The sequence below is a fragment of the Zonotrichia albicollis genome, chromosome 6 (genome assembly GCF_047830755.1).
Source record: "Zonotrichia albicollis isolate bZonAlb1 chromosome 6, bZonAlb1.hap1, whole genome shotgun sequence".
NCBI lineage: Eukaryota > Metazoa > Chordata > Aves > Passeriformes > Passerellidae > Zonotrichia > Zonotrichia albicollis.
The window spans coordinates 7,759,430-7,772,245 of NC_133824.1; the positions used below are offsets into that span (position 1 = coordinate 7,759,430).

Below are 12,816 nucleotides of genomic sequence, written 5' to 3' on the forward strand. Positions count from 1 at the left end.
ATTACCTCTCATCCCCTATCTGCCCTTGTAAAAATTCCCTTTCCTGCTTTCTTGTACGTCCCTCTTTAGGGAGTGGAAAGTGCTATAAGGTCTCTCTGGAGCCTTCTCCAGGCGTAACAACTCCAACTCTCTCAATCTGTTTTCATAGGAGAGGTGATGGAAATGAAAAGAATGAAGATGAAAACAAAAGCCAACCCTGAACCAATAAACAAGAGATCCCAAAGCATAGAGTCTTCTTACTCTTTTCGAGATTTTAGAATATATTATTTCATTTGGAAGGGACCTAAAATTGAAGGTTTGTTGTGGATGCTGTAGATTTAAGGAAAAGCAAATAAACAAAAAAACCCCAGATGCCTCACAGTGGCTCTCAACATCTACAATGATCACTATAGATTTAAGATTCTGATGCTTCCTGAATGGTGACTCCCAAACTGCAGAATGAAACCTCACACATAGAAAGGGACCAAAATTAAAAGTAAACATCGTGTAAGAAGGTGACAAAAACTCCCTTGCAAACAGCAACTCCCCACCCCCTAAAAAAAACCCCAAAACAAAGAAACTGAAAACAAATGTAAGATTTGTTAACAAACAAAAAACAGAAGATGCACTGAGTATATTTTTAAAAGAAAATTTTAAAAGCAAGGAGAAAGTTTGATCAGAAATACAATGTCCACTAAGGTGGTATTTCTTTTGATGGGAAACACCAGAAAGAGGAAACCTTTTATTTTTATTTCTTGCCCTAGTGAGTCAGGATATCACTCATGGAAAAGTGGGAAAGCAGTGTCAAATAGTGGCGACAGGAAACATAATAGCAGCAAATTTCTTTCAAGGGCCACTGATCTTGGGGTGGGTTGTTTCAAAAATCTGAAGTGACTGAAGGACAATAGGCATCTATTTGTGAGCCAAGCAGCACTTCTCATATCCTTATGCAGACAATTTTCCTCCCATTACCTTCAGGGATGTAGGTTTCCATACCAAAGGAGGAAAAGTACTAGCAGGATGTGAGAAACAGATTCACTCTTTTAATATGTTGATTCAAAAGGGGAAAGCTGAGTCACTATTCTGCAAATAGAAACATTTACAGGTATCGTGGCAATGCAAAAAGGGAAGATTTCCTAATTTCCCTGGGTTTTGAGCTTGCTAAAGAATAACTTGGGAGAATCCTTTTCCTCTCAGTCATGCACTTAGAAATTTTCTGGGTGGTATGTCAAATAAAGGGTCTGACTTTGAGTTTCCTATTAGTAGCCCTAATCAAGAAGGACCCTGCTGAAGCCAGCATTGCACTGGGTACTATAATTTGAAATGTGTGTGGAGAAAATGAATAAGATCATCTTTTTCAGATATTATCTGCAGAAAATATTGCTCAATTTGCTCCAATCAGTAGATTATGATGCTGTTTTGAATAATAGAAACCAAATGCTCATGTCCTTGCTTTCAATGATTCTCAGCAAACTACAAAGGAAGCCACTGAAAAGAACTTTTCTGGGTTTCTAAACTGCACAAGAGAGGAAAGCTTCAAGGCTGTATTATAGACATTCAACAATATTTCAAAGGAATCCTTAAAAGGATCCCAAAGCTAGAGGACACTGTGATTATTTTACTGGATCTTGTATATAAATAGAGCACAAATTTCCAAACAGTGCCGAATCTTTTCCGTAAGTGAGTGACATTTGTTGAGCAGGAATAGCTTTTCAAAGCAACACTGAGTTGAAAAATGAATCTAGGAGAAGAAAAGCAGTATATTTTTGTTTCAATATCTATTTCAAGTCTGTGATTCATCTCTACATAACTAACATGACTGTATCCTAGGTGACAGGATAAAGCAAGCAGTGAGGGGGGTGGCAAGTGCCTTCTGTGAATTCCTCATGTAGTGGTGAACAGATGGGATATAAATCATGTTTTCATAGCCTATAAAGAAAAAGACTCATCAGTCACTGCAAGTGTGATGTGATATAAGGATTAGTTCATGGTAGATAATGCAGCATTCCAGCAGAGTGTTCTAATGCTGTCTCAAGGCTAAAATATTACATTTCACACTGTTTGTTACAGATGTGACAGAAGGGAAATACTTTGGTTATGATTATCTCAAAGCTACTGGTCTCTCAAACAAGATAGGAAAAATATCACTTTAGATTTAGATTGTGCAGTCTAGATGGTTTTCATTAGGAATGACCCATGTACTTTTCCAGGGTCAAATTATCTTTGAAGAATGGAAGGCATTTGTGGTGTGTGCAGTAACATAACTTAAAGACAGGAGAGAAAAAAGAAGGTAAGTAAATATCATTATAGAATGAAAATAATTTTTATAAATTGTAATGTGTTGAGGAAATATTGTAGGTCAAGGGAAAAAAGGAACATGGATAGCCTTGCATCTGGAAAATTAAGAAATAGAGGCTTAGAAGCTGCTCTTTCTTGGAAGCAGTTAAGGATTTGCCTCTGATTTCATAGCAAAGAAGAAATACCATTTCTAACTTCTATCAGTACCTCATAACCAAGTTAACTTGTTTCTCAGACTAAGGAACTGGAGATACAGACACTGCAACGTTTACATGGAATGGAATTTTGCAAATGAAAATCCAACAATCAGAAGAATTACTTCAGTCCTCATTAGAACAAGACATTTTTTACAGTTTCCTTTCAGAAATCTCCCTTAGTTTCTTTAAATTCATCTTACAGAAACAATGATGCCATCCTCTGACAGCCTGACAGATTGCACTAAGCCAATTAAATTAAACAAAACCTTTGCACAGACACTGAAATCTGTTACTCCAAAACCATATTGTCTTGAATCTTATTATTAGAAAGATTTCCATCTTGAACAGACAACATTGTTATAAGTAATACAGTTTACTGGAAAAAAAACATACAGCTGAATATCCTAACTGGGATAGAAATCAAACCAGTTGTGAAGTTGTACTGATTTTTAATGAATTTTAAGTATAAATCTATCAATAGATAAGACTTAGGCATCCAAGTGGCTTAAAAAGAGTTCCATAGTAAAGCTAAATTTCTGAATTCTGTCATCAGAGTTTCCATCTTAAAAAATCAAAATCGACCAACCAAAAAGAACACCAAAGCTCCAAATTCCCCAAAACTTCAAAATGTAAAACCTTTAAATCTCTCCTGGAACCTGGGAACTCTCCAAATATTTGTGGGTTCTTAAAGCCTGCTTTGGGATACCACGCAAGGGAAAGCTCTTCTGATGATCCCAAGTGCGCAGCTTGTGTTCCACGAAGGACAGATTTAATCTGTGAGATTCAGTGCACCATAGAACTAATCAACCATGAAAAACTAATTTATTATATTCTTTCTCCTTCCTTCTCCTCCCCCAGCAATGTCCAGCAGTCATTGTCAGAGTCAGCACTTACCTGACTGTGGAGGAGAAAGTTCAGATTCCCCTTCTGCACATGGGGAGGCAAACACTGATGGTTCTGAGGCCAAGGCTGCACTCACTGAGCTGTAGAATACTGTTTGCTATACTCCCATCTTAGTGCTTTTAGGCCCTAAAGAGAGATTAATTGGACAAGAGAGCAAATGCAAGTGTTTTAGTGGTTAGGAAACTCAGCTGGGAGTAGACAAGTCAAACTATTTCTCCAATTGCATATTTTAAGAGGGATTAGACAAAAAGCACTAATATGCAGTTTTGCAGACAGAGTTTATTAATGCACCAGCTGTGATCATTTCAAATTTCCTAGAAAATGCTGTGCAGATTTCCAGCTGATGAATAGACAACTGAAGTTATTTAAAGGTTTTCATGTCTTCTCCTAGCCAGTTTTTTTCTATAATGGTAAGTGGGATGGATGCTAACTCTTCAATACCTCCCCTGAGATGAAGTGAGGATCGAAATCAGAAGGAGGCAGAGAAGGTGAGAGCTATTTTGCATGAAAAATCTTATTGCCTTCAAATATCCCCAGCCAAGTGATTACACTCTTCAAGTTGGTCAGGAGAGAGAAATCTCAAAATGACACTGTGGTAACCAGTAAGACCAGCTAAGAATTTTCCAGCTGACTTGGCCTCAAGTTTCAAGAAATGCTTCAGAAATTATTACATTTTTAATTTAACCTGAGCTGTTAACCACATGCATCCTATCATTAGCTGAACCTATGCTACCAAAAATTTCAGCTGCAAAAACTTCAAGGTGAACAAGTAATAATCAGTCTTTAGGTTGCATTAGATTTCACAGTGGAGACTTGAGATATTTTTGGCAGTTTTTCAGTGAAATCCTAACACTGATGTGAGGCAAACACATCAGGATAAACTATCATGGTTGTAGGCATGCTAAATAAAGTGGGAGAAATGTGTGCAATGACATGATCATTAACTGGTTATGAAAATACAATCTTATTTTACAATCTTTGTTATGAAAAACTTGTAACATGAAGTGGGAGATGCAAGAGGAATGGGAAGTGATGTCCCTTGGAAGGGGCAGTCCATCAAGGGTGTCCAGAGGGTAAGTCAAAGTCATGGCCAAGTCGCTCTTGCCATTGAAGCATCAGTCACAGGATTGCTCCTGGACTTGTCAGAGTTGCCCTTCCAGCAGCCTACAAAAAGTACAGACTATCCTTCAAGGGGACAGTCAGAATAAAGCCTCCAGGCAAAATCTGCCTTTCTGTGCTCAGAAACTGTCTAGGGTTTTTTAGTGGTTTTTTTCCCCTGTTTGTATTTCTTTTGTTTTCTTTTGTGTTTTGAGCTGGCTTGCTTGTTTGTTTGTTTTTTCCGTATTAAATCTTGTTATTGTGCTATTATTTTGTAACTGGGATGTGCATGGAATAGGCATTTGATAGCTGCAGTACAGGAAAAAGACTCCTGATATTTGGATTTTTAATTTCCAGTTGTGGAATGGCCCTGCATTCTAGTTCTGATTATCTGATGTGATAGCATTTTCCATGGCTTGTATTATAGCATGGAGGAAATAGTCAAGTGGCTTGAGAGACATTATCCTCATTTCTATGCCAAATTTGCTTTGTTGTTTTTTTTTGATGGGGATTTTTGGTGCAGCTTTATTTTAATATAAAATATTGTTCCACCACTTGATTTAACAGATATTCTTTTCCCGCAGTCCTTTCCTGTTATAATGGATGTGCTGCAGTGGAAGTCTCTTACCAGGCTGGTTTAAAGGAGGCACTTCCTATTTCCCTGGAGTGAGTCATGGGGTTTATGAGGGCAGGGAAGATGGGGTGACTTCCAGGCAAGCCCCAGGCCAGGTGTGGGAGGCTGCCCAGAGCCTGCCCTTGCCCAGCCCCAGCCAGGAGCCAGCACTGAGCCCTCACTGCCAGCCCCAGGCTGAGCACAAACCCGCAGCAGCTCCTCAGCAGAGCAGCCCTGCTGGGCTTTTGTGAGCACTTGTGACAATTTCCTGTGCTCATCAGATAGTCAGTCAGTTCAGAAGCAGAACTTTGTGGATCCCTAATTAATTTTTTCATGGTGCATCAGGTTTCTGAGACAGCTCTTCCCTTCTTAGCAAGAATTAAAGCAGAGGAAGTACAGAAGCACTGAGGATTGCTGTCAAGCTATAAAGTATGGATGGTTCTCATCTAACTTAAATCAGCCTCACTGCAGAAAGCATTCTTAACTGGGCACTTGAACACACATTAAAACACATCCCATGAGCTGTTTTTATCACAGAACAGATAATGGATTATAAAAAATACAGCATAATTTGTCACAGTGTGCTGTTCACTTACTGATATATATAAAAATTGCTTCAGTGGCAAGATTATATTGAAAATTTTAGCATGTGAACATCCAAAGCTGTTTGCAGTTATGATGTCCCATTGTACTCCACTAAAAATACTCTGATTCTTGTCATATCAGAGGTCTCAAATCTTATGGATAAAATCAAAGCTCAACAAAACTATTCTGAAATAGGACAAAATGTTGTTAAGTTTTATGTTTCTTTATTTTGTTTTTTCACATTTAGAATACAATTTTCCCAAAATTGCGTGAAGAACAGAAATTCTTGATTGTGATTGGAAGATGAAAAAATTAAGGATTCATCTAGAATATCCTCAGAAGCGAGGCAAGGGGGACAACAACTTTAAGAATTCAGTCTTACATATCCTTGAACTTTAAAGAAATAGGAAGGTAAGGAAAATTCTTACAAGGTCAAAGTTTGAGTTTGATTTTAGGAAAGTCCAGTTAAGATGTACTTCAAAAGATAAGACTTGCCTGAGACAAAATCAAGTAAATAGTAAGCAGAAATTATTAGGGAAAGTTGCACAGAGGATAGAAATGCGTTTGCTACGAGCAGCTGGTAGTGGTCACAAAAATTATTTTAAAAACACAGAAGCATGAGACTTTCAAAGGAATGAGTGGGTGCTTAGATTTACCCAAAGGTGAAAGAAATAAGTACTTTGTAAGTATTTTGTTTCCATCAGCTGTTATTGTAGAGGACTTTGAGGTATATTTACTCAGTCTTTTCAAGTAATAAATATTGATAAGGATCAAAAGAGATTGGGTATTCACACTAGGTAAGAAATGAAAGAGTAGAGAGATTAAAAAAAATAAATTAAAAGCACCAGGTGCTTGGAAGAAGAGCTGAGCTGCTAAGAAAATAGAACTCTGTTTAAAATTGTTTGCTACACTGAAGGCCCTGGGAATCATAAATCACTTTACCTATCCTTTAAGGAGTCACCAGGGAAATTCAGAGAGCAGTAAGCCTTTTTTTCTATACCCAACTAACATCTGTAGGCATCAAAACTTTGTAATTCCCAACAGAAATCACAAAAATATCTTCATAAAAGGAGTGTCTTTCTTGCCTCTAATGAGCAAGGATTGTCTGAATATACAAGGGGAATACAGGAATTATTTGATCTCATGGATTCAGAATCACAAGGTCTGTCTTTACAAAATGTACTACAAATTTTGTGGGTGATTTGCTCAGGTGAGAACAATGCCTTTGCAAGCAATAGCAAAAGGCAAGCTCCTGTTTGAATCCAATGTTTCTGTTAAGAGAGGAGGCAGGGGAACAGATAGCAGGTTGTTTATAGAAGAGCTTCACCTATACCCAGGTAAGATATGTGCCTGCTGCAGTTAAAGCCATCTGGTCTGATTTCAATTAATTATTTTTATCCTAAAGAAACCTGTAATGTAGCATTAGACACAGCAAAATATGTCAGTTGAAATGCCACAGTGGACAGGCTCTCTTGGGCTAAAAGAATGATGTGCTGTGTTAGTGTCACTACAGAGCAATTTGCATTAGCAGGCAGCTTGTTTATATTGATAATGCTGTGCAAAAAACAGTGCTGGCAATTTCAATTGGTTTTATCAGTCTGAACACACATAGCTGGATTTTTAAATGACTGTTGAACAGAACATTCTCTTCCATTCCTAGATTATACTCATTTCTTAATATTTTGCAGAATGCAGAAATGAACAGAAATGTGATCTGCATGATTCCATAGTTGTGATGGAAAAATGAATTATAATTAGATATTGCTGTAGTGTAGCAATTACACTGCCCTGCATTCTGATGGGTAAATTCTGGAATATGTAATGTTGCTAGATTGATAAAGACTGGGACTAGATAAAACATCCCTTTTTTTAAAATTTATTTTTGTATTTTTTAATTAATTTTTTTTCAGACTTGCTATCAGGATTAGTTCACGTATCTTCACGAACCAGGTTTGCTACATTCAAAGGTAAATAAGTTTCTTTATTTTAAATTGTGCTTAAGAGGTCCTTAGCATGTCCTTTTGCCATGCTTTCAGCAGATCTAAACTCAACTTGCCTCATTGAATCCCTTTAGGAGAATCATAACGAAAGGCCCATAATAATCTGTATGCTGCAATGCATTAGCAAAGTGAAATGTTTTCCGTTCTTCTTATTGCCACTATCTGCCTTGGTGAGGCTTGCTGGACATCCTGCAGCAAGGTCTGGTGCCCCCTTAATTCCCCAGAAGCCTTTGGTCAGGATTTTGGAGCCACCAGGCCCCTGCACAGCTCTGGGGGTCAGGATGGCCAAGCTCAGCTGGGGAGAGAACCGGCAGAGAGCAGTGACACAAGGGCTCTGGGGTAAGGGCTGATGAGCTAAAGTTTGAAGAAAACAAGATTTTTTTTGGCTCCCAGATGTGTTGAAGCACTTGGACTTTGAGAGCTGGTAAATACATTTCTATATAAATAGCCACAGTGCTATTCCATGCCATTCAATAGAGATAATTTCCCAAGGGTACCAAATCATGCAGATTTGTAAACTGCATGAAGTAACTAGTGTCAGAGTACCACTGGAGGTAATAATCAAATAATGCAATTCCAGACTTCTAAATACTCTCAAGTGAACTGAGAAAAAATTGAAAAATCACACACCATTATCAATTTGAAGAACTTTATCCAAAACCACAATTTCCATCTGATATTAACAAAACTTGTCATTTTCACCATAGTAAAGGAATGAACCAGTACTAAGTACACATATAGTGAAAGCAGACAATAACTGGAAAAGAACATATCAGGAGCTTAAAAGAATACATTTCTCTTAACTAAACTTGCTAATTACAGTAAACTTGGAGAAAGCAGAGGGCATTTTTAAAGTTGTTTTTGTCTTTTCAGATAGAGCTCCACGATCCAAGAACAATGATTACAACAGTAAAGGTTTTTCTAGAAACCAACCCATGTATTACAAAAACAATACAGAGAATCTCCGCAAACCTGATAGTGTACAAAACAGGATAGATAGCAGAGAGAAAGCACGAGAGAATTAAATCGTTCAGGATTATTAAGAAAAAGTAACAGTGCATACTAAAGGGCTCCTGTAAAGCTGCTTTACATGAACTGAAGAATATAATTTTCATATGACTGTGATTTTGTGTGAAGCACAGATGCTTTCAGAAGTGTCACTATTTAGCTTTTTTTGGGAGAAAAAGCCCCAAATAATTAGACAGCATTTGAGATAACTGAAAAACAAACGTAATAGGCTATCTCACAAAGCTAACAACCAGATTTATTTACATAAGCTTCACACTTCACTGAGACTTTGTACTCCACTCCTTCTGAACTTCCAAACTTCAGAACTGGAAGAGGACTTACTTAGAGAAAGAACAAATATTTCTCAGGTTGGGTACTCATACTAGGAAAAAATAGTGCAACTGTTTGCTACATTATATACCCTTCCAGCATACCTATCAAAATATTCAGACTTGGTTTTATTACCTTCTCATTTAAAAAAATACAGCATTCTGCTTTCTTTCTTGCTTTTGATTAGGAAATTACAGACATTTTTACATTTAAAATAAAAACCCCAGCAATCCACAGCGAGTCCTGCAAACTGATCCAGTGAAGCAGATGTCAGAAGTACAGCAGAAGTGTTATTAATGCAGTTAACTCCAGGTGGAGGCAAAGGTCCCTCTGGATGGAGCAGCATGCAGGCTCAGGAACTTCAATCATCCTTATGAAGGCAGCAGCTGAGATGGGTTTTGGGCCTAGACTTGAAAGAGTTCAATGTTATTTGTTCATTGGTGGGAGTGAACTCCTCAGGAAATGCGATATCGGTAATGGCTGCAGCTCAGGAAGCTCCCAGAACACCAGGCTGCAGAGCTCCCTCAGTTCTGGCAGAAGAATGTGCTTTCCTTTGGGTACAATGGCATTTCTAAATGCTCAATCTGGCTGTAGCAGCTTGGCTGTGTGTCTGAGAACTGCAGGTGTGATTAGATTTGAAATAGCTTAGTACATTGTGCCTGTTTTTCTTTACTGAATAGGCTGCTCTTTAATGGCCCTGACCCCACAGTAAATCTCATGGAGCTTTTCTGTTCTCCTCAGGGCCCACTCCCACTGCCCTCACCTGACCCCAGGAGCATTTCCACTGATTCTGATCTGCTAACAAAACAAAGGACTTTGGGTTGGGAAAAGCTCAGTTAAGTACTGGCTGCAAAACTGTGCAGTGTATCCCTACAGTCTGAATTTTTGAAAGGTAACTTCGCATTGTATGGATACTGACAACACAGTTACCAAGCTTCACAGCCACATCTTGCCCTTCTGCTTAGGGCAAACAATGTGGTTTGCTAAGGCAGATAATGATTAAGATTTTCTCCCAGAAGAGGCCTTGTGTCACTGCTCCTTGCCCTCACTGTGGAAGGTCTTTTCTTTCTCATCACTAACCTTACTCTCAGAGGTCAGCCAAGGAGCTGGCTACAAAGGGCTGAAGAACACTGCTGGCTTCCAAATGCTCACATGCTCTGACACCAAGGAATGAAAAGAATACAGCAAAGACAAGGGGAGAAATAAAATGAAGGCATAGAGACTATGGGATGGTGGCAATGTGTTCAAAGAGATGGATGTGAGTTCAAGGGTAATATGGGGAGGAATGAGGAATGATAGAGATTAAAGGATTGGGCAGTGACTTTGGAGACATTCTGTGATTCTCTTGCTTGTTTCTTTTCTCAGCATCTTTAAAGTCTGGATAATAGGAAAACTGAAGATTAAAATGAGACAATGCTACTGTACAGATGATACTTGACTCCTTAACATTCCATGCTTAAGAAAATAGGGTTGGTTTTGCTTTTGCAGGACTAAGCAGAGCTTTGGGAGGTAAATCCTACATGTATCCTACTAACACAGGAATGTTTTAGAGTATTTTCTACAACAGAAAATAGCAGCCCGGGAAGGATAGAATGGGTGGCACAATGAATTCCAGAAGAGGGGGAGACTGTGCTCACACAAAAGGGCTTTGCTACCAACAGCTCAAGTCTGCCTGTGTTACTCAGGAAAAACTGCCTTAGAGACATGTCCTTGAGATGATTGTGACGTTTGTCTTATCAGGGTTTTCTTTTCCAGTTCATGGCTGTGTTGGTGTAATTTCCAAACAAGCAAAAGTAGTTCTGCCCATGTTGTTTCAGTGTAAATGCTCTGGGACAGGCCAGAATGAGATAAAATTGTCATACATTTTGTTCTGCAAAGGCATATATTTCCCTGGAACTGCTTATGTAGGTAATTGGACACTTTCTTCTTTCTTTGTGCCTGAAGAACCACAAACTAAAATGGGACATGGCTGGTCCATAGCTGTTAGGAGTTCCCTACATGTCCAGAGAAGAGCAGAGTGGTGACTTCATTTTCCCTGTTTTTGTGCTGGAAAAATGAGGTAAAAAGCAAAGATGGGTTGTAAGAGGAAACACAAAAAGTGTCAGATTAAGGGCAGTAGAGACTTTAAGGTTCAGGATGCCTTGACTGCTTTAGGATGTTCTCAGACAAGGGGTAAAGGGCTAAAGGCATGTTAAATCACCCCTCTTTTGACCTTATGGTTACTGAACAACGTACCAGGAACAATGCAGCTAACAGAATATTGATCTCTGGCTCTTCTGTGATTAGAACAAATGCTTGTTTCCCTGAGGACCAGCAGGCTGCGAGGGGAGGAGGGACAGGCTGTACCTGGAGGTTCAGCTCCCTCTCAGCCCTGGCTGTGTGTCCAGGGAGCCAGCAGGGCTCAGAGGGACGCAGCAGCAGCTAATGAAGCACTCAGCCCTGCCTGTCAGAACCCTCGTGGCTGACATTATCACCAGGGACCTCACTGCCCTTTCCTTCCTGCACATTAATCACATGAAATCCAATTCTCCAGAGCTCTGAATGTTCCAAAGGCACAGATACATTTTGATCTGGGATTCTGATCTTTAGTCCATTTACCTCAAATGGAAATCACGCCTAAAAAGAGCAAATTTCCAGATTCTACTCTGTGATTAGCCACATGAAACTCAGTCAAATTACCTTGGATAAATGGACAGTGCCACATGAAATTAATAACTCTCAGCAGCCTACAGAGAAATGTGAAAAGGATATTACCAACTGGAATTGCCTGAGTATAGCAAAATGAAAGCTTTTAATAATAGCCAAAATACAGAACAACCCAGAGACTGGAGGCTCCTGTTTTCACTTGGTCCCAGAAACAAAGGTGTATTTTTTTTTATGTTCAAAGGGTGTACAGGGCAAGATAATAATGGCTGGATGCTTCTCTTCACTCTTGATTTGGGGCTGATTGTTACAGTCTGCTTAGCAGCTGGGTGGGATGCTGACTGCCCTCAAGTCCTATTGCAAGTGAGGATTTTGGAGCAGGGATCTCATTACTTCTGAGATATTTATGACCTCATCTGCCCACGGAAAAGGCTAAATGCCTTATTTGTAGCAGATGAGTCTTCCTGCTACTACTGTTGCATCCATTTCGAAATTGGTTTTTCAGCTTTGCAAGTGTGCTGACACAGAAATACAGGTTGTTAATGCTGTGAGCAAACACAGACTCCTACTTGCAGATAAAAATATGATAGGAATAGCTCTAGTGGGTTTGCTCACTCAGTTCTCCTTTCTAATGTGCCATTGCACCCACCTGAATAATTGTTCAGCCTTTAGTCTCTTTGCTGTGGTGGCTGCACAGCTGCTGTGTCGAGCAGGTGGCAGAAAAAAAATCCTTTAGAGGGAGTTTGATTATTTGGTATGTTGCCATAGATCCCTAGATCCATGGCTAAAAGGGAATTATTAGGGCACCCCAGTTTGTCTTCCTTGGCTCATTGATAACTTTGCAGGGCAAAGTTGCTTCTTGTGTTTGGATGATGAGGTTGCACAAGAGAGCTGAAGGTAAAACACACCTAGAGGTAGAGCATATAGAAAGTGGTTTGCTTCACCTCTCACAGAATGAACTGCAGTCGGGATTTCCTAACTGCTATCTGTGCTACACATTTTTAACTGAAGCACTGTTCAAGTGGAACCTTTTCTCAGGCTCATACACAAAGTGCTCAGCAAAGCACAGAACCCTGTTCTTTTAAAGAAAGGCTTCAGAAAACAGCTCTGGGGAATGTGTCTGGGCTTGGCTTCTTCATCACTCCTCAGTGAGTGACATCAA

General features: G+C 39.3%; 1 long non-coding RNA gene across 1 annotated transcript in view; it reads left to right on the forward strand.

Annotated features, from left to right (window-relative positions):
* LOC141729326 (uncharacterized) overlaps positions 1-12,367 on the forward strand; it is a 31,827-nt gene extending 19,460 nt beyond the window's left edge. The window contains exons 2-6 of the long non-coding RNA XR_012580706.1: positions 2,190-2,269; positions 3,769-3,865; positions 5,060-5,141; positions 5,921-6,084; positions 7,584-12,367. This is a non-coding gene — a long non-coding RNA (uncharacterized LOC141729326). The remainder of the gene's footprint in view (positions 1-2,189; positions 2,270-3,768; positions 3,866-5,059; positions 5,142-5,920; positions 6,085-7,583) is intronic.
* The last annotated feature ends 449 nt before the right edge of the window (positions 12,368-12,816 follow it).